Genomic DNA, 23,747 nt, shown 5'->3' with positions numbered 1-23,747 from the left:
CAATAAAGTGCGAGATCATAATGATGTCCAATCAAAAATCTGATACCAGTGGGATAGAAACTGCTCTTGAGCCTGGTGGTATGTGTTTTCAGGCTTTTGTATCTTCCGCCAGAGAGGACAGTGTGAAGAGAGATTGTCCAGGGGGTGGGATCTTTGATGATGCTGGATGCTTTACTGAGGCAGCAAGAAGTGTAGATAGAGTCCATGGAGGGGAGGCTGGTTCTTGTGATGTGCTGAGCTGTGTCCACAACTCTCTGCAGTTTCATATGGTCATGTGCAGAGCAGTGACCATACCGAGCTGTTATGCATCCAGACAGAATGCTTTCTATGGTGCATCAATAATAATTAGTCAGAATCCAGGAGGACATGCCGAATTTATTGAGCCTCCTGAGGAAATAAAGGCTTTGGTGAGCTTTTTTGGCCGTGATATCACTGTGGTTGGACCAGGTCAGACTATGGGTGTTGTTCACACCAAGGAACTTGAAGCTCTCCACCCTCTCAATCTCAACACCATTGATATAGATGGGAGCATGTGCACTGCCCCCTTTCTGAAGTTAATAATGAGTTCTTTTGATTTGCTGATATTGAGGGAAAGGCTGTTGCCATGACTTCATGTCGTTAAGCTCTCCATCTCCTGCTTCTGCAGGAGGTGCTGTGGAATGCATTGGTAACTGAGACATGAATAAAAACCCCATAAGGGGCACCCAGAAATGTTTTATTGCACACCACTGCACATATCTGATACCACAGAATTGAGACTAATATAGCAAAAATTAACTATTTTGGAGGCAGATCCCTCACTTACATTCATATTTTGTGCAGATCACAACAGATAGCTTCCCCTCCATGAATTCTGTCTATACTACTCACAGCCTCAGTAAAGCAGCCAAAATAATCAAAGACCCCTCCCACCCTAGATCTCCCTTCTCCTGTACCCCATTCTCCAGCATCAGGCAGAAGACAAAAAAGTCTGAAAGCATGTAACACCAAGCTCAAGGACAGCTTCTATTCCACTAATATATGACTATTAAATAGTCCTCTTGTACGATAAAATAAGACTCTTCACCTCACAATCTACCTCATCTTGGCCTTGCACCTTACTGTCTAGCTGAACTGCACTTTCTATGTAACTGTAACACTTTAGTCTATATTGTTATTGCTATTCCTTGCACTATCTTGATGTACTGATGTGACAAAATGATCCATGTGGATTGCATGCAAAACTAATTGTCTCATTCTACCTCAGTACAGGCGACAATAATAAACCAATTTACCAACTTATTTTATTTTCTACTGGATCTGGATTGCATAGTTATCTAAACATGGAGATTTGCTATTTAATTAATACCTTACTCACTTCCTTTCCTATCTAATTGCCAAGGATTTCAACCCAAACTCTTCTTGAAACATAACTATAGGTTACCAGGTAACATCTTTCACAGGGGATTATGGAGCAGTCTTGAATTGCTTGGAATAAACCCACAATATTAAAATTATTTGACCATGACTTTATCTTTCTATATAATCAGTATTAAAGTGAAATTTTCTCACTGTTTATTAACTGCATAAAGTAAATAGACATTTAATTCCAAAGATATGAGCGAATTAAATGCATTAAGTTAACTGCTAATGTTTTATTTGCACTGATTAAATTCCTGGGTCTGAAGTCTGTGTTGTGTTAACTCTTTTTCTCCCTCAAGATGTTATGCTTGAACGCCTCCAAATTTTCACCTAAGCTTTTCTTTTATTTGGTGTACCACGGTAGTGTAGCAGTTAGCACGACACTATTACAGCTCGTGGCATCAGAGTTCAATTCTGGCATCACCTTTAAGGAATTTGTACATTCACCCTGTGACCACGTGCAACTTCCGCGGATGCTTCAGCTTCCTCCCACAATCCAAAGACGTACCAGCAAGCTAATTGGTCATTGCAAGTTGTCATGTGATTAGGCTAGTGTTAAATAGGTGTGTTGCTGGGTGGTGCAGCTCATTGGACTGAAAGGGCCTGTTGGATGATGTACCACTAAAATAAGATTTTAAACAATTGTTTTAAAGGTAACATCATTAACTGTGCAACTGAGGTGTATCAAAACATGTATCTCTAGATATGTATTTATTTAGACTGGTGATAAATGAGAAGATGCATCACAAAAGTAAACAATGAACTTTCTTATTAATTCTTCCATTTGGTCATATGATAATGTTGGAAAAGAAAGTCTTTATAATTTATTGGCTTCTATGCTGTAATCCTTGGTATAGTCTTCATTATGCAGTCTTTGGGATTCGCAGTAACTCAGTTTGTATTTACATTAATATTCCATATAGTGCATGTTCCTCTTACTTTAATTTTAAATGCTTTGTGAGTACATGGCAAGCTCTAACTAACAATAAATACTGGCCTTCCCAGAGATTTTCACATCCAAAAAAAAGAATCTGAAAAAAAAAGCGAGGTTTCAATCAGATCATGTTTCCCTCACACATAAAATGCTGAAGGAACTCAGCAGGTCAGGCAGCATCTATGGAGGGGAACAAATGGTCAACATTTTGGGCAGAGACCTTTCATCAGAAATAGTGTCATGTGACTTTTAAGCTTGCTTGAAGGGGTAGGTAGGGGCTTTAGTTTAACACGTGGGTGAAAGACGTAAGATATACATGATCAACAAACAATCTGCTGGAGGAAATCAGCATGTCGAGTAATATTTGTAGGACAAAAGTAATTGTCAGTGTTTCAGATCGAGGCCCTGCATCAGTCCTGACAATTGACAATGTCTTTCCTCTCACAGATGCTGGTCGATTCACTGAGTTCTTCCAGCAGAATGTTTGTTGTTCCAGATTCCAGCATCTGTAGTTTCTTGTGTCTCTGGTATATTTGATCAATTTGGATAAATGGCATAAACGCAGATTAATAGGAATAACCACTTTATCTTTAATCCAGCACTTATCTCACAGTACAAGTCTGTGATCCATGAAATCAGACAATTTGACATTCCTGAGCTAAAACATATTTTTAAGTTTCCTTTCTAGTCACTTCTCACTTACACTTAAGTTTAATGTTGAGACCCTAAGGATAAACCCCAGTTTAAGTTGGAGACATGCTGATCGAAACCCCTGTGTACCTCAGTTAGCGACTGTAAAGAACAACAATCTGAATATTTTTTCTGCAGATGAATACTACTATTGAGTTGACTGATCCACCCATAGCCACAGCTCTGCTTGGTTTTGGCATGGGATTCAGACACAATGAACTGTTCCAAGGAAGAGGCCCTCCACCGCAGCTGCGGGGAGCTGGAAGTCGACTGCTTCACCAATTATAAAATCGGCCTCCACTGAATCTAGATTCACCAACCCACTTCCACATATCACCTCCCCAGCTAACAGCACATACCCCCAACCCCAGCCCCCTCAAATCCAGAACAAAGAACAAGGAAGTCTGTTAATCTCATGCTGAAATGCCGGGAAAAGGAATGCATGGAAAAGGAGGAAATTAGGATAGGAAGCAAATAGAGAGCTGCATGAGGAAATGCAGAAAGTGAACAAGTCCTGCTGGAATGCACACGCTGAAGCAGAAATGTCAGGCTGAGTTCTGGGGCTAGTTGGAAGTGGTGGGGATAGTCTAGGGGCACCAGGACTGGCATCTGAATCACTTTATTTTTTATTTATTTAGAGACACAGCACTGTAACAGGCCCTTCCAGTCTAACAAGCCCACGCCATCCAATTACACTCATGTCACCAATTAACCTACTAACCCATATATTATTGGACTGTGTGAGGAAACTGGAGCATCCGGCGGAAACCCATGTGGTCACGTGGTGAACGTACCAACTCCTTACGGACAGCGTTGGGATTTGAACCCAGGTTGCTGGTGCTCTGCTACCATTACACTAATCGCTACAATACTGAGAGATGCTCTGGCTAAATCCCAATGTCCTGGTTTGTTTTAAAGGTACTGAGTGCCAGCTGATGAAATCACTGAAAACAGAAAGATTAATGGAACAGTGCATCCCAACGAACCCTGGCATTCTTTGAAACAAAGTTCCATTCAAAGACAGGATGCGTAAATATTTTTGGTTAGCCTTTCAAAACCTTTTAAGATAAGTTGAGACTTTCTGATGGCTCCCCAGGAGTCAGCCATGGTAATTATGTCTGCCCTGCACATGAAACTCCACATTGGCTGAAAGCAGGGACAGAGACAATATTCACGTTAGCCTGGAAAGGGGATGTCAAAGTCAGGTCCCCCAATAACCCTGCTGTACAGTATAAATCCAGCAGCAACAATTGGCTGAAGATACCATTTGCCACAGAATATGTGAATGTTGGCCTTATTGTAGCATCTTGCTGCAAACAAATCAGTTCATATATTCAAAGATTAAAGGTGAGCTTTATTTGCTACATGTACATTGAAACATACAGCAAAATTTGTCAGCCTGTTAGTGTAGCCACGTTTCCAGCGCTAACATAGCATGGTCACAACTCACTAACTCTAACCCATACATCTTTGGAATGTGGGAGGAAACTGGAGTAACTGGAGGAAGCCCACGCAGTCAGAGGGAGAATGTACAAACTCCTTACGGACAGCAGAATAATTGAACCTCGATCTTACAGCGGGCTACTTTAACGCATTGCGCAAATCGCTATGCTACCATGTTGCCCAACAAGTGCTACATTTTGGCATGAACTGATGGGACTGAGGAGCCCCTCACTGTGCTGGACAGCTCGATAGTGATTGACAACCTAAAATATATCACCAGCTGTAGAGCAATAGAAATCCCACAGCTGCTGAAAGGCACTGTATAAATCGATGTATGTGGTGTGCTGGGTGCAGAGCTGCCCTGGTCAAATCTCAGCTGCTTTATACCTCTGTTCATACGCCCGCTGCACAGAACATAACGGCAACAATTTCCATCAAAGAAACTGATCATCAAAAATCAGAAAACAAAAGTCAATTGCCAGAATATTTCTTTTCCATATGTACATGGTGCCCTTTCCTAGCCTGGGTGTTCATGTTTTCAAAGAATGGAAAGATATTGTCATCCCACAGGTGTCCAGCAGCTCCCAAACACCCCCTTTAAATACAAATGTTTGTAGATATTTTCATAAGGTTTGCTGATTCTCAGTGAAGGCCAGACAGTAAGGAGGGACACCACCCCTCTTTACTAGAAAATGTTTCAGCTCCTGTCTTTTTGGTTAATCTTGCTACGTCATGCAGAATGCCTCATGAGGTGATAGATGCCACCCAGTTGGAAGGAAGCGATAATCTCAGCTATACCGAAAGAAGGCAAGGATAAAATGGAATGTGGGTCATTTAGACCAATATCCATTCTTAATGTAGATTATAGATTATTTACCTCCATCATGGTCAAATGATTAGAAGAATTTCTACCCATACTGATACACTAAGAGGAATAGATAGAGTGGACAGCCCATGCCTCTTCCCCAGGGCACCACTCCTCAATACAAGAGGACATGGCTTTAAGGTAAGGGGTGGAAAGTTCAAGGGGGATATTAGATGAAGATTTTTTACTCACAGAGTGATTGGTGCGTGGAATGCACTGCCTGAGTCAGTGGTGGAGGCAGATACACTAGTGAAATTTAAGAGACTACTAGACAGGTATATGGAGGAATTTAAGGTGGAGGGTTATATGGGAGGCAGGGTTTAAGGGTCAGCACAACATTGTGGGCTGAAGGGCCTGTACTGTGCTGTATTGTTCTATGTTCTATGTTCTATAACGATCAGACAGGTTTTATACAACACCACCAAACACAAGACAATATACGAAGGACACTTCTCATTATGGATCATATACAAAAAAAATAAAATCAAAGCAATAGTGATAAGCGTGGACGCTGAAAAGGCATTTGATTCGGTTAATTGGAATTTTCTTTACAGAGTTTTACATAGATTTGGTTTCCATGACACAATTATTAAAACTATACAGGCACTATATGACAACCCTACTGCCAGGATTAAAATCAATGGATATTTATTATATAGTTTTACCCTAGAAAGGCGCACGAGACAGGGTTGTGCATGGTCACCGCTACTCTTCGCATTATATCTGGAACTATTAGCTCAATACATCAGACAAAATGAAGATATCAGGGGAATTACTATTAAAGGGACAGAGCATAAATTGGCTTGTTATGCAGATGACATTTTGATCTATCTCGGGCAACCAACATACTCTTTACCTAAATTGATGCAATCCTTTGAACAATACGGTCAATTATCAGGATACAAGATCAACATAGATAAAACCCAATTACTTTCATATAACTATATCCCACCAAGAGCAATTGAAAGTAGATATCCCTGGGCATGGCAAAGGGTCTTTCAAATATTTGGGCATCATTATGCCAAAAGATTTGGCAAAATTATCAGAATGCAATTATCAGCCTATATATAAAACATTAAGGAAGATATAACAAGATGGAACCTAATTCCTTTTTTTAGTCTCAGTTCAAGGGATTGAATCTATTAAAATGAATATACTGCCCAGACTATTATATCTCTTTCAGACCCTACCAATAGAGATTAATCAAAATCAATTCAATGACTGGAACAAAATGTTATCAAGATATATTTGGCAAGGTAAAAGGCCTAGAGTTAATAGTCAATAGACAATAGGTTCAGGAGTAGGCCATTCAGCCCTTCAAGCCAGCACTGCCATTCACTGTGATCATGGCTGATCATCCACAATCAGTACCCCGTTCCTGCCTTCTCCCCATATCCCTTGACTCCACTATCTTTAAGAGCTCTATCTAACTGTTTCTTGAAAGCATCCAGAGAATTGGCCTCCACTGCCTTCTGGGGCAGAGCATTCCACAGATCCACAACTCTCTGAGTGAAAAAGGTTTTCCTGAACTCCGTTCTAAATGATCTACCCCTTATTCTTAAACTGACCCATCAGCGGGAACATGCTTCCTGCCTCCAGCGTGTCCAATCCCTTAATAATCTTATATGTTTCAATCAGATCCCCTCTCATCCTTCTAAATACCAGTGTTTTCAAGCCCAGTCGCTCCAATCTTTCAACATATGACAGTCCCACCATCCCGGGAATTAACCTTGTGAACCTACGCTGCACTCCCTCAATAGCAAGAATGTCCCTCCTCAAATTTGGAGACCAAAACCGCTCCAGGTGTGGTCTCATCAGGGCCCTGTACAACTGCAGAAGGACCTCTTTGCTCCTATACTCAACTCCCCTTGTTATGAAGGCCAACATGCCATTAGCCTTCTTCACTGCCTGCTGTACCTGCATGCTTACTTTCAGTGACTGATGTACAAGAAAACCTAGATCTCGTTGTACTTCCCCTTTTCCTAACTTGACACTATTCAGATAGTAATCTGCCTTCCTGTTCTTGCCACCAAAGTGGATAACCTCACATTTATCCACATTAAACGGCATCTGCCATGCACCTGCCCACTCACCCAACCTGTCCAAGTCACCCTGCATTCTCCTAACTTCTTCCTCATATTTCACATTGCCACCCACTGCCACTCCCACCCAATTCATCTCAAACTTTGCAATTAGCCAAGGAAAAGGAGGGATGGGGCCTACCTTCTCTTAGAGATTATTATTTTGCAGCACAGTTGAGAGCTGTGATATGTTGGTGCAACCCATCATATGACACTCAATGGAAAAACATTGAGGAAGGGATACTTCCCATCCCCATACAAGCAATTTTGGCTGACAACAACCTACAAAGGTACATAAATACTATTGATAACCCATGGGTGAAATGGACTCTTAAAATATGGAAAACTACTATAAAAGAATATAAACTAGAGGGAGATATTGCAATTCTTAAATGGTGTGTATATGACTTGGATTTTACTCTGAATAAACTGGATGCTAGATTTAAGGACTGGACAGCTAAATGAATAACAGTTCTTTGCAATATAATGAAAGAAGGAACACTGTTCAGTTTTGAAATGCTTAAAGAGCAACACTTATTAGAAAAACAAGACTTTTATCGGTATTTACAGATGTGACAATATGTTAATAGGACAGTTAAAAATGTAACCAAGGCAAGAACATGTTTGATAGAGCTATTTAGAACATATAATTCAGATAATAGTAATAGAATAATTTCAAGCATGTATAAGGGTTTGTCAAATCTTAAAACACATTTGACTTCATACATTAAAACAAAATGGGAGAAGGAAGGAGGGATAATTATGTCTGAGGAAGAATGGACAATAATATGGAGGTATCAATGGAAGTGTACCAGTTCACAGAAATGGAGGGAGTTTGGATGGAAAAACTTGATAAGATATTTTATTACACCCTCTCAGAAATCCCATTATGATAGTAACCTCCCTGTTTGCTGGAGAAATTGTGGAAATCAAAATGCAAATCATTATCATATTTTCTGGGATTGCCCCGTTATCAAAGACTATTGGAGTGGGATACACAATGCCCTACAAGACATCTTTAAATGTGAAATACCCTTAGAGAGTAAGACCACATACTTTGGGTATATACCTCAGGAATGGTTGAAAAGAGATAAATATTTAATGAATATCCTGTTGGTGGCTGGTAAAAAGACTCTTACTAGGAAATGGTTATCACAGGAGAGCCCAACTTTAAATACATGGATGGAAATTACAATGGACATTTACAAAATGGAGAAGATAACAGCATCTGTTAATCATAAGCTGGAACAATTTGATTCATACTGGAAAAAATGGTTTAACTACATAACACCTCATAGGCCCGATTTTATTCTCACAAATCAATGAATATGTTGTAAAAAAAGATCACTCCCTACTTGTACATAGTTTTCTCCTTTCGCTTGTTCTTTCTTTCCTCTCTTTTCTATAAGTGTATACCTCAGATAAATATTATGTGGAGATTTGTGGCATATATGACTATATGATATATATGTACAATGTCTGAAATACATCTTAATGAAATGTTTGTTTGATGATGAACTTCAATAAAAAATAAATTACAAAAAAAAAGGTATGGCTGGAGAACAACAGCAGCTGAGACTCAACCAAGTTCCCTCTATACAACATCATGAAGGCATGAACACACAGGACACGGAAAGACTAAGCTAACAGAAAGCAATTTGGCTTGATGCGCTTCGATAAATACAGAAAGCAAAAGCACGCTGCAGACTTTGTTCGGTCTAATTGTACCAAAGAGTAATGAGAGTGCATGGGAGCTCTGAACCCAGACAAAAGCAACATGTTGCAACAGGAGGTATGCTAAACCAACAAAACTGAAAGTATTATCTGAAATCTGTTGCAGGTTTTACCATGCATTATGTTGTCACTGTAGCGGTGTGCTACACGCAGCGCTAAAGTAACGACACGGAGTCGGTAAACTGCAGTTAAAGAAGATTTTATTCGAACTTCGCGGCCTCGCTTTAAAGCCTCCCTGATCCCGCCCTCCCCGGGCGTGGATGCTGTAGGGGCACGTATTCACAGTCCTGTCCCGCGCGCGGATGCTGTAGGGGGCACGTATTCACAGTCCCGCGCGAGCTTTTCCCTTTGTTAGTGAAGCAGACCTGGTGCCCTTTTGGGACTGGCCTTTATGCCGGCGCGCTGGCTATTTGTGAGCCGGTTTGAGTGCGCTAAGAAGTGGGTCGCCACATCACAATATTACTGGAAGCACAAATGAGGCCCTTCTTGTCACACTACTATAAGGGAATTAGACACCAAGTGCAGTGGCAGAAATTAAAAGGATAGTTGATTGTTTTTCTAATTTCTTATTGCACGTCTACAGCAGTTAGTGTGGCCTCGCTGTTCCAGGCTCCTCAGTTCCATCCCAAAGTCAAGCAGATCAGTAGGTTATCCCTGAATGGGCATTGATGTCAAAAACAATCAAAAGGAAACTGATGGACGTGTGTGAAAGGGACAAAGTGGCAAGGAAATAGGGTGAGAGGAATGGGTCTAATAGGGTTGCACCTCTGGGAGCTGGCATGGATCGATGGGCCGAATATCCTCCTCTGCATTGTTAGAAGTTAGGACTGAATTAATTCAACTTGTGTGACACTCGATATGCTTGCTTCGGTTGTCAACCATGGGAAGCAGGGAAGGAGATGAAGTGTGTGGTAGGTGTGGGTTGGATGTGGACTGGTGTGTAGTATCACTGGCAAAAGAACCAGCTGAAGCAGCTGACCCATGGACATCAGTCAAAGATCTCTCGAATAATTTACCAAGGTATGTTCCAAATCCAATTCAAGGTTCATTTAATCACTGCTGCAACATCTCTTCCACAGTTCAACCTAACGTATGTAGTTTATGAAATATGGTGTGGGAACCCTGTAAAGGTTGCAATTGGATCATTCCATATACATGTAACTTTGAAAAGTAGTTGCTGAACTAACAGAAGTGCTGTGAGTTTCACACTTACACATGTTTAATAACAAGGTATAGTTCTAGGCAGTATACAATAAATCCAGTCATGCGACACCTACTTAATAAGATAACAGCACAGAACTATTTGTCCTGGGAGTGAAATTTTCTTTTATGGTTAACATATTAACTTGTTGATCATTTGGGAGATATACCCAATACATTGACCCCATCTCAGAAGACATAAAGAAGTATAGCTGTCTTTTTGTGTTAATTCCATTTGAAATGCCCAGCTCTTCACTATAATATACTAATTTTATTTCTTTATTACACAAACGGCAGTAAAGTAGTCAATTCATGCAATGGTGGAATACTTATATTGCTCTTTGATATTCTATGTACATGTTACCACTTGGTTGGAGAACTGACTGGGTCCCTTTGACCCTGCATCTCAACTTCAATTTAACCATAGGGTGCTCATCCAAGACGGGCAGCACCCGTCACAATTCAGAACTGTTGGAATCCAAGATTGTGAGGAAAAGAGTTTAAAAGGGTGGGGGTGGGGAGAAGGGGCCATTCCACTTAATGGCCCCCATCATGCCAAATAGTGAGTGATAGCATCCCTGATCCTCTCCCACTCCCCACCCCCAGCCCTACTCAATACGACGGCTCAAAGTAAAGGCAATCTATCCCCCCTCATTTCAAAAACTTCTCTCCAGTTACACGTTTGAGCAAAAATCAGTTTTTATTTGTAGGAGGTGGGCACCACTGCCATTCCTAATTACCCCAAAGAAACAGGCACATATCTGGTGGCTGGATGGCCTGTTTTGGGCCATTTCATTGGTTAATAACTGTAAATCATTATACAGTGGGTGTGGAGCCACGTACAATGCAGACTGAGTAAAGACAGCAGATTTCCTTCCATAAGATATTAGTGAATTAGATAGTCTGCTGTGACTTATCCAGTAGTTTCAACCAGCTTTTTTAAAACTTAATTTATTTGATCTAAAATCCACATCAGCCAAGGTTTGACTTGAACAACTATCTCCTGATTATGAGCTCAGCCCTCCAGATTACCAATACAGAGTTTTCAGCTATGTGTTGCTGTATTCCAGGAAGAGTGACATGAACACAGATCACTCTCAATGTAACAGCAGCTCAATATTGGGCATTTCAAATCCTCACATACTCAACATTGACATCATTATGATCATGATCCAAAAAAATAACTAAACTGAAACTTCTGGAATGGAAAAGAACAAGAGAGATGTTAAACTAAGGACTGAAGGGAAATTAGAATAGAATGGAGTGTATCCATTTTTGAAAAATGGAGTCTCGACTCTTGAACTCCCTTTTCTCATTCAAGTTCTCTTTAAGAAAAACAAAATGAGTTTGTGAAAACCCAAATGTACCTGATAGCTTCAGATTCCTGCGTGTTCCTTCTCCTTTCAGAAGCTGTCACAGTAACCTCCTGCAATAAAACAACACGTAACTTAAACCTACTTTTGAACATGTATCTATCTCTGCACACATTGATATTTATGATTCCACATAATGCGTTGCCTGGTAACGAGCAATTCACATTCACAAGGTAGAACGTATCTTTCCTTGCTGTGTGGCATAAAAAATATTTTCCCCTTTGGAAGCCTGCTTTTAAACACAACAGTGAACTAACCCTTTGCAAAAGGGAAGAGTGGGCCTCACATGATTCAGGATGTCATTCTGACTTGCATTTCATTACGCACTTTTCAACCAATATAACTGAATCCTGAGAATATTTTTAATCTATCAATTCAGGCAGTTGTGTGAAACGACTCTGAGTGTCAATAAAGTCAATAAAATAGAAGTTTTATTTAAAAGCTAAACATTCCCTTTGCTATAATCTTTCAATGAGTACATGCTAATAAAACCTCAAGATTTAAACAAATTAAAATGCTGATTGTAGCTTCTACTCACAACATTTGCAAAAGATTTATAGTTAGTGAATGGAAAACATGTGAGAAGTGGCAGCTCGAGACAGCATCCCATGAAAACTTCAAAATGAATTCAGCAGACTTACCACACAAAGACTTAACTTTATATTTTATTATCACCGATAAATGTCATGAAATTTATTGTTTTGCAACAGAAGTACAGTGTAATGCATAAAAAATTACTGTAAGTTACAATAAGAGATATGTAAAGATATAAATAAGATGAAGACAAGGACAGTGAATGGAGTTGATGGATGTTTAAGGACAGAAGAATATTTAAACATATTCTTAATTATATGATACAGGGGGAGAAAGGTAAAAATTTGAGAAATATTAATCGAGAGTAGTGATATTATTTTTTCTTCTCTTATATATACTTTTTTATGTTACGGGGGAGCTGGGGGAACTTCGGATCGATTGCTACGGGATTCACGTGTGTAATCATGGTGATTGCCATGACCCGCACAACGGAGGGGGGTAATGTTGTGGTTTTTTTATTCACAACATTAGTAGGGGGGTATTTTGATATTTTTTTCTTTATAATCCATTTTTCTTTAATCTTTCTTTCTTTGCCTGGACAATCGGGGGGGGGGGGGGGGAGACACATAGCAACACGGAGAATTTTAAAAAGATTCCCCAAGGTACTACGAAAGTTGAAAAGTTAGTTATTACTATAGACTGGAGTAACCCTGTTAAAAATAATGACTAATTTACTGAATTTTTAAAGTTTTAATGTTAATGGGCTTAATGGACTGGTGAAAGGAAAAATAATTTTAACATACATTAAGAAAATGAAATAGATATAGCTTTTTTACAAGAAACACACTTAACAGAGATAGAACATCAGAAATTAAAGAGAGATTGGGTCGGAAATGTTATTGCAGCTTCATTTAATTCAAAGGCGAGGGGAGTTGCAATTTTGGTTAATAAAACTTTACCAATTAAAATACAAAATGTATTAATTGATTCTGCGGGGAGATATGTAATTATACATTGTCAATTTTTTTCAGAACTATGGACTCCTATGAATATTTATGCACCAAATGAAAATGATGTAAAATTTATACAAGAGGCCTTTTTGACTTTGGCTGACGCACATGACAAAATATTAATAGGTGGAGATTTTAATTTTTGTCTAGACCCGGTTTTAGATAGATCAACAAAGGTTGTTACAAAATCAAAAGTAGCAAAATTAACTTTATCATTGATGAAAGATTTAAATTTGATTGATATATGGAGAAGAATTAATCCAAAAGAAAGAGATTACTCATTTTATTCAAATAGACATAAAACTTATTCAAGGATAGATTTTTTCCTATTATCAACGAATATTCAAGACAGAGTGAAAAATATGGAATATAAAGCAAGAATATTGTCAGATCATTCCCCCTTGACAATGACAATGATAATGATGGATAAAGAGGAATCGATTTACAGATGGAGATTTAATTCAATATTATTAAAACATCAAGATTTTTGTGATTTCATGAAAAAGCAGATTCAGTGTTTTTTAGATACAAATTTACATTCAGTTGATGATAAAGTTATAGTATGGGAAGCAATGAAGGCATATTTGAGAGGCCAGATAATAAGTTATACTTCTAAAATTAAGAAGGAATATATGGTAGAAATAGATCAATTGGAAAAAGAGATTACAAAATTAGAAAAAGAATCTCAAAGATATATGACAGAAGAAAAACGAAGACAACTTGTTAACAAGAAGTTACAATATAATACACTTCAGACATACCGAACAAAAAAAGCAATTATGAGAACTAAACAGAGATATTACGAACTAGGTGAAAGATCACACAAGATTCTTGCTTGGCTGTTAAAAACAGACCAGATTTCCAAAACGATAAATGCAATTAGAACAAGTGTAAATAAAAATACTTATAAAACTTTAGAAATTAATGAAACTTTTAAGAATTTTTATTCTGAACTGTATCAATCAGAATCACAAAATGATAATGTCGAGATAGAAAGGTTTTTATCACAAATAACTCTTCCAAAATTGAATTCGGAAGAACAGAAGGGATTAGATATGCCTTTTACATTAAAAGAGGTCGAAGAAGCTCTAGGATCACTTCAGAGTAATAAATCCCCAGGAGAAGATGGTTTTCCACCCGAATTTTATAAAAAGTTTAAAGATTTACTAATTCCTCCTTTTATGGAGTTAATATACCAAGCGGAAATAACGCATAAACTTCCAGAATCTTTTTCGACAGCTATTTTAATAGTATTGCCAAAAAAAGATAGAGATCTTTTAAAGCCAACATCATATAGACCTATTTCTTTGTTGAATACCGACTATAAAATAATAGCAAAAATTTTATCTAATAGATTATCTAAATACTTACCAAAATTAATACATATGGATCAAACAGGTTTTATCAAAAATAGACAATCGGCAGATAATGTAACTCGGTTACTTAGCATAATTCATTTGGCACAAAAGAGGGAGGAAATGAGTGTGGCAGTTGCCTTAGATGCAGAAAAAGCATTTGATAGATTGGAATGGGATTTTTTATTTAAGGTATTGGAAAAATATGGATTAGGAGTATCTTTTATAAAATGGATTAAAACCTTAAATACTAATCCCAAAGCTAAAGTAGTGACAAATGGTCAAATTTCAACATCATTTCAGTTAACAAGGTCAACTAGACAAGGTTGTCCATTATCACCTGCTTTATTTGTGTTGGCGATAGAACCATTAGCTGAATTAATTAGAACGGACCCAGATATTATGGGTTTCAGAGTTAACCAGGAGGAATATAAGATTAATTTATTTGCTGACGATGTTTTGCTTTATTTAACAAACCCATTGTATTCGCTGCGTAAATTATCTTCTAGATTGGAAGAATATGGGAAAATATCAGGGTACAAAATAAATTGGGATAAAAGTGAAATTCTACCCCTTACTAAAGGAGATTATAGTCAATGTTGACTAATAACTCAATTTAGATGGCCGATAAATGGTATAAAGTATTTAGGTATAAGAGTTGATAATGATATAAAGAATTTATATAAATTAAATTATTTGCCATTATTGAAAAAAATTCAAGAGGATCTTGATAAATGGATGATGTTACCAATAACATTAATAGGTAGAGTCAATACTGTAAAAATGAATATATTCCTTAGATTACAATATTTATTCCAAACATTATCAATACAATTACCGCAGAAATTTTTTCAAGAGTTAAATAAATGTGTGAGGAAGTTCCTTTGGAAAGGCAAGATGTCAAGAATATCGTTGGAAAAATTGACATGGAAATTTGACCTAGGAGGGTTACAACTTCCAAACTTTAAGAATTATTATAAAGCAAATCAACTTAGATTTATTGCATCTTCTTTTGATGAAGATAAACTGTCATGGATTAGAATAGAATTAGATAAAATAGGAGAAAATATACCAGAAGATTTTATATATAAGTGGGAATCTAAATGGATACGGGAAAAGAAAGAATCTCCTATATTAAAACATTTGATTGATTTATGGGATAAGATAAATGTTGATGATGAGATAAAGAAATCTTTATTAGCAAAGAGACCTTTAATTCAAAATAAACTTATTCCTTTTACAATGGATAATCAACTTTTATACAATTGGTTTCAAAAAGGGATTAGATATATAGGAGATTGTTTTGAAGGAGGTATATTAATGTCATTTGATCAATTAAAGAATAAATACAAAATATCAAACAACACTCTTTTTTGTTATTTCCAATTAAGGGCTTATTTAAGAGATAAATTGGGTCAAACAATGTTATTGCCAAAACCTAATGAAATAGAAACTTTAATTCAAAAAGGAAAAATTAAAAAAATTATTTCTTGTATGTATAGTTTGATTCAAAAACAGGTAATTAAACAAGGAATTCATAAGTCAAGACAAAAATGGGAAACTGATTTGAATAGTAAAATTGAAGAAACAAGTTGGTCAAGACTATGTCTTGACAGTATGACAAATACAACAAATGTCCGGTTAAGATTAGAGCATATAATTTTTTACATCAATTATATATTACACCACAAAAAATAAATAAATTAAACCCAAATTTATCTGATCAATGTTTCCGATGTAATCAAGAAATTGGTACTTTTTTTACACTCTACTTGGTCTTGTTTTTAAATTCAACCTTTTTGGACAAATTTAGGAGTTTTATTGGAACAAATTATTGGAACATAACTTCCACATAATCTAACATTATTTTTACTAGGTGATATTGAAGGGATAAAATCGAAATCCAAACTGAATAAATATCAGAAAGAATTCATAAAAATTGCATTGGCAGTAACCAAAAAGACTATTGCAGTTACTTGGAAATCGGATTCATACTTAAGTATAGATCGTTAGAAGAATGAAATTTTCAGCTGCATTCCATTTGAAAAAATTACTTATAATTTAAGAGATAAATATGAAATATTTCTGAAAATTTGGCACCCTTATTTACAAAAGATAGGATTAAATATATAGGTGCTCCGAAGATAAAATTATTGGTTATTTGGGGAAAGAAATAAATACATATACTAAAGCTATTATGAACTCCATGGAGCATGTGGGGATCTTCCGATATCCAGGCATTCTTTCTTTCTTTCTTTTTTTCTTCTCTTTTTTTTTCTCTTTCTACAGGGATATGTTAGGGGGGAGGGGTTAAGGGGAGGGGGGAAGGGTTGATAATTTTTTTTTCCTTTTGTAACCATTCGAAAATTCAATTAAAAAAATTATATAAAAAAAGATGTAAATAAGTAATGCAAAAAGAGAGTAAAAAGTGAGGTAGCGTTTATGGGTTTATGGGCCGTTCAGAAATTTGATGGCAGAGGGGAAGAAGCTGTTCCTAAATTCTCCCTGTTGGCAGTAGTGCAATCACTTGAGTTGAATATGGTGTTTCTCTAAGGGGTTGTCTATTGGTGGGTTCTCAGGTGGCTGGAGAGGCCGACCTGGGATCCACATGTTCTGCTGCAAGTGTGGGCAAGAGTAAGTGGTGGCTGTAATTGGTGGTTAGGCCTTTCGGCTGTTCAGTGCCTTCTTTCACAGCTACTGCTTTTTCTCCGTGGCACAGTGGAAATCGTTTTCATATAGCTCAGCTACCACTCAAACAGAATTCCTCCCTGTGCATCTATTGAGTGCAATGTCTTCCCAGTCTTTGGATGCAATGTTGAATTTCTTCAGGCTGATTATGATGTTATCATTGAAGCCTGAAGAAATCTAATCGCTGATGTTAGCAATGAGAAGAGGGCATGTCCTGGATGTGAGGGGTCCTTATGATGGTGGTAGACAAAGAATAGTCCTCAGAGCTGATAGATAAATAATATGTCCCCGCAGAGGATATAAAGAAAATCCTCGTGTATGGGTAGAAAAATTAGTACTAAGTAAATAACGTAGAAAATAAAGTATCTCATATTCAAATTGAGCTTTACAGATTTTGCAAGGTTATGTGACCTGCTCAGCAGACAGAGCAATCTTTGCATAACAATGTTTCAGTGTAGAAATGCACTTGTGCTAGTACACTGTATTTCCCTGCAGGTTTAAGGAAATCATAGGGAAATATTACTTGAGAACGATCTGATCAAAAAAAAACACAGATGCTGGAAAATCTGAAATAAGAGATTTATTTGGGCTAGACAGCCTATATGGGCAGGAATGGCTCAATTGATCTCGGTGTACTTCAAAGGTTGTCACAACTGTACTGTGCTGTATTGTCCTATGTTCTAGTTCTAATACCAGAAAATGCCAGGAATACTCAGTAGGTCAGGCAGCACTTGAGGAGAGAGAAAATTACTGTATTCAACATTTCAGGTCAATTTTATCTCCACTCATGCTGCCTGACTTGCTGAGTATTTCCAATAATTTCTGCTCATGCATTAATTTTGTTGCAATAATTGTTTTCCAAAAAATATGTATTCTTCAAAAGGTTATCTCTTTTGGAAACTAATTTTTTGACAGCTCATGTAGTCCCTGTTATAATATTTCCTACAGGCCAGTTAAATTTTGTGCCAACCTCATTAGGGGAACGGAAGTGGAGAGAATCAGTAGTTTTCAATTCCTTGGTGTTAACTCCATGGAAGTGTCATCATAAAGAAGGCATGATGGTGCCTCTACTTTCTCATAAGATTGTATAGATTCCGCATGTCAGCAAAAAATGTCACAGATGTCTACAGAGTCACATTCAAGAGTATCCGAACTGATTGTATCACAGCCTGGTATGGAAACACCAATGTCCAGAAACAGAGAAGGCTACAGTATATCACAGGTGAAGTCTTCCCCACCAATGAACACATTTACATAAAACGCTACCACAAGAATGCAACATTCAACATCAAAGACCCCTACCATCCAGGACATGCTCTATTCTTACTACTACCATTGGGCAGGAGGTACAGAAGCCTTATGTCCCAGACCACCAGGTTATTGCCCTACAACCATCAGGCTCCTGAACTGGTGTAGATAATTTCAATCACCACTATTTGGAAAGGGTCCAAAACCTACAGACCTTTCAAAAATTCTTTACAACTCATGTTCTCAGTCTTATTTTTTATTTGCACTTTATCTTCTTTTGCATGTTGGTTGTTTGTCTGTTTTTGTCTGTTAAGTATAGTTTTTTGTAAATTCTATGGTATTTCTTATTTTCCTGTAAATGCCAGCAAGAAAATGAATTTTAAGGTAGTTTATAGTAGCATATACTGTACGTACTTTGATGATAAATTAGTTTTTGAACTTTTTATCTGTTAAGTGTAGGACTTTCCAATGTACAGAAACAATAGTCCCAGATCTACTGATGATTTGAGAGCACAGATTCACACTCTTTGGTTCCACTAGTTAAGTATAATTGTGTGGAGAAGTGTTGGACGAGGATTTACCTATCATATCCTACTCTTGAGTGATCTGTCACAGGACTAGTGACCTCTTGATTCCAATGAAGCATATCAGACTGTGGACTAGCAAACTAATGCAAAGATAAATTCCTTTTTAATTATTCCACTTCATTGTTCATAAGTAATTTTGTGTTTATAATTAACTTATAGTTAACGATTTTACTTTATTAAGTAACTTACTTTAGTTCCAATTGCTGATAAATATCTCTAGAGAGGAGTCATTCAATCCTTTCAAAAGTTACTCAAAGTTCAAAGTTCAATGTAAATTTATTATCAATGTACATACTGTACAGTCAGTGGCCACATTATTAGACACATCCTGTACCTAATAAAGTGGCCACTGAGTGTATGTTTGTGATCTTCTGTTGCTGTAGCCCATCCACTTCAAGGTTCAATGTGTTATGTATTCAGAGATGCTCTTCTGCACACCACTGTTGTAACGTGTGGTTATTTGAGTTACTGTCGCCTTCCTCTCAGCTTGAACCAGTCTGACCATTCTCCTCTATCCTCTCTTAAGAAGGCATTTTTGCCCACAGAACTGCTGCTCACTGGATGTTTTTTTGTTTTTCACATCATTCTCTATAAATTCTAGAGACTGTTGTGTATAAAAATAACAATTTTTGAGATCATCATACCACTCCATCTGGCACCAACAACTGTTCCACAGTCAAAGATACTTGATCACATTTCTTCCCCGATTCTGATGTTTGGTCTGAACAATGACTGAACCTCTTGACCATGTCTGCACACTTCTATGCACTGCGTTTCTGCCACATGATTGGCTGATTAGATGTTTGTATTATCGAGCAGGTATATCAGTGTACCTACTAATGTGGCCACTGACAGTATATGGTACCACACACTACCTTGAGATTCATTTTCTTGCAGGCATTTACAGGAAAACAAAGAAATACAATAGAATTTATGAAAAATATACATAACAAAGACTGACAATGTCCAATATGGAAAAGGAGACAATTTGTGTAAATAGGTTGTGGAATCAGTTCAGTATTGAGGTGAGTGAAGTTAGCCACAGTGATTCAGCAACCTAATGTTTGTATGGTAATAACTGCTGTCCAAATGTCATTGAACATCATGTTTGCAGATATTCTCGGCCCCCAATCATCACAGAATCCTTTCTTGCCATTCCTCTTCTCCTCTCCATATCGGCTATCTTTCCTCTCCACCCTCAGTCCTAATGCAGGGTTCCGACCTGAAACATCAGCAATTTCTTTCCTCCCCCTAATTCTGCTGAGTTCCTCCAACAGACTGTATGCAGATATCTGTGTACATAATGTAATTTCTACTCCATAGAGCGATGTGTGTTTAATCAGAGTATACGGGGAACAAACAGGAAAGTGAACAAGACTTCAAACCGAGTATGACTTCATTGAAAGGCAAAGCCAGCTCAGGGCCCATCTGTGCTTCTGGTTCATATGTGTAAATTAATTCATGTTTGAGACTTACATTTAATTTGATACTTCCAATAATTTTTATCATTACTATCCTCAGGACAACAGTCAAAATAAGAACTTGGAAGCCATAACACTGCTTAAAATTCATGTGCAGATGGATTGTAAAACTTTATATTGTAATGTTATTCCTTGGGTGCCTTCAATTCTGCCACCATTTAAGACGTGACATGAAGTTGCAGCCAGCACAAATATCATTGAACTAGAAATGATGAGACGAGGGCATAGTAAGTATTGGACTTAATCATCTCAAAAATAAGCCATCGCCAAATTTTAGACTTAATAAATGTTAACAATTACCAACTTTCCAGAGTGGCAGCCACACAATCACTCAGCTATCAGGCTTTTGTCAGTTGAAAGCATTTCATGATAGGATCTCGCAGTAAATATCGATATTTGATGTTTAATTTTGTTCTGATAGGTATAAAGTACAGATTCATAGAAATTCATAGCAGTGGAAGAGGTCGTTCTGCTGAAAGCAGCATTTCAGACTAATTGCATCTTCCAGGCTTTTGCTGGTTAGTAAATTTGCTGTAGGCTTCAGAAAGCATCTATGACACTTTCAGACAGAAAGTTCCAGATCCTGATTTCTGGAACTTTCCTCAGTACCCAGTCATACTTCTACTTAGTACTTAAATAGAATATAAAAATATACAATGAATGTACATTTTATTATACCATTTTTAAAAATCCTTCTTCCCATTTTAGATCTAAATTCCCCTCAGATTCACTGAGCCTTTTACAGTTTATAAGGCAATTATTTAATCATTTACATGATGTGGACACCACTGGTAAGGCAACGATATGTTCATTGTCCTTGAGATAGTATTAGCAGAGACATCCTTGGTTTGTTCCCAGTAGTGATGAAGGAAAGAGATATATTTCATAAAGATAAAGATTAGCTTTATTTGCCTCATGTGCATCAAAACATACAGTAAAACATGTTGTTTGCGCCAGTGACTAACACAGTCCGGGGCAGCCCTCAGGTGTCGCTAAGCGTGTGGCGGCAGCACAGTGTGCCCACAACTTACTAATCCTAACTCATGTGTCTCTTGGAGTGTGGGAGGAAACCAGAGCACCTGGAGGTAACCCACACGGTCACTGGGAGAACTTACAGACAGTGGCAGGAATTGAACCCCGATTGTCTGATCACTGGCATTGTAAAGCATAATGCTAACCACTAGAGTGAAATCGGCAATTGATGGTACTTCCATGTGTCTGCTATCCTTTTTGGTAGTAGGGTTTTGGATTTGTGTGGTCCTTCTAAAATCCATCTATGAGTAACCACAATCCAGTCATGTTTGGAGGGAATATCTAAGGTAGCAGAGGGGCTTCACGGGGCTGGAATTTTAACTCCTGCTGATCAGTGGTGTGGAGCAATTAATTCACCACGTTAACATGGTGGTGGATGAGGACTCAAATGCAACAAAGGAACATTTAACTTGCTCTTTTACATGATTCCTAACGCCAAGTAAACAAGTTATGAAAGATATCAATAAGATCGAAAGAGCACAGAGAAAATTTACAAGGATGTTCCGGGACTTGAGGACCTCAGTTACAGGGAAAGGTTGAATAGGCTAGGACTTTACTCACTGGAGCATAGGAGAATGAGTGGTGATTTGATACAGGTATATAATTATGAGGGGTATAGCTAGGGTAAATGCAAGCAGACTTTTTCCACTGACGTTGGGTGAGATTAGAACTAGGGTTCATAGATTACTGAAATATTTAAGGGGAACCTGGAGGGATCTTTTTCATTCAGAGGGTGGTGAGAGTGTGGAATGAGCTGTCAGCAGATCAGGTGGATGCAAGTTTGATTGCAACATTTAATTGGTTTGGATAGGTACATGGATGGGAGGAGTGTGGAGGGCTATGGTCCCGGTGAGAGTTGATGGGGCTAGGCATAATTGGGCACAGACCAGATGGGCTGAAGGACCTGTTTCTGTGCTTCATGATGCTATGTTAATATATTAAAAAAACTGAGGCCAGGCTGAGGAAAATTCCCGAGGCCTACAGTCTCTGAGTTCTATGTCTTTCCTGCATCCCATTTGATCATGAGATATCCCTCCTCTCTCCCCCTCTCCTGTCCACCCTACTAATCTGCCTTCATGGATTTGGCTAACCACTAACAACCTTCCTGTGATGCCTGACTTGCATCCTATTCTACTGTCCATCTTTCCATTCTTACCAGAAATAGCTGAGCTGCTAATTACAAGAGTTAAATCTGCTTGGGCTCTTAAACTCAGCCCTGACTCACTGGCAAGTGAAGATCAGCTTGAAGCATCCACTGACTTAGATTCAGCAATTCAGCCGATTGAAGGCTGAAGCAACTTAACAATTATTTCACTGAGAGAAAAATTGCAAGGAAGGGTTGAAGATGGAGTCTTTGAATGAGCCAGGGGAGACTGATGAATCAAATTTATGCTGCATTATTCAACAAATAATTGATTCAATGCTCCATCAGCTCCAAAACAACAATACATCCCAGTTGCACATTGCCTGCCATTTCTAACATACTGTGCAGGTAGCAATGACCATCCGCACTGTTGCAAGAAAACAGTAATTTGAGTGTTGAAGGAAATAGTTAGCACATCCAATGATGTGTCTTTCACTAGCCTGGCTACTCATTCAGCTCTCACCATGAGAGACACTAGTTGGATTGACTGGTAGATTTGATCATTTCACAAATATAGAGTGAAGACTGCTGCAGGATATAGTTTTCCTCCAACAGTTTGTCTGCCTCCACAAAGGAGGGATTTTAACAAGAAGTTTCTGAATGGCTCTGGGTTGGAAGGGGAAGTAGGATCATTTCAGCAAAAATGCCAAACACTTTCAGGTCATTTTAATTTGCAGACTTGGTCTTTCACCTTTATTCTCGCTCCCTCCATCTCCCCTGTTAGTGGAGTAAACTCAGGCAGATTAAAAATCATGGGCTCTGGAAGCCACCAATGTTGACTGGGGAGTGGGAGGGAAAAGGGGGGAAAGGTTGAGGACATTGATATCATTACATAATTGTGGTTGGGAGGCACAGACATTCCCTGTGGACCTTGCAGGGGTCTCTGATTCTTCCCCACAACCACTTCTGAGTGAAGCCGCAGCTGACTAATAAAATAATCGGTTGCG

General features: G+C 38.0%; 1 protein-coding gene across 5 annotated transcripts in view; it reads right to left on the bottom strand.

The window, feature by feature from the left end:
* The window catches only part of LOC140741337 (thyroid hormone receptor alpha), a 502,247-nt gene that overhangs the window by 352,208 nt on the left and 126,292 nt on the right, over positions 1-23,747 (bottom strand). For all 5 annotated transcript variants that reach the window (XM_073071448.1, XM_073071435.1, XM_073071445.1 and 2 more), the window contains exon 2: positions 11,716-11,774. The gene's annotated coding sequence lies outside the window, so the exon portion shown is untranslated. The remainder of the gene's footprint in view (positions 1-11,715; positions 11,775-23,747) is intronic.

Source organism: Hemitrygon akajei, chromosome 18 (genome assembly GCF_048418815.1).
Source record: "Hemitrygon akajei chromosome 18, sHemAka1.3, whole genome shotgun sequence".
NCBI classification, from domain to species: domain Eukaryota; kingdom Metazoa; phylum Chordata; class Chondrichthyes; order Myliobatiformes; family Dasyatidae; genus Hemitrygon; species Hemitrygon akajei.
The sequence above is the reverse complement of the archived record's forward strand: the minus strand, read 5'-3'. Positions and strand labels throughout refer to the sequence as shown.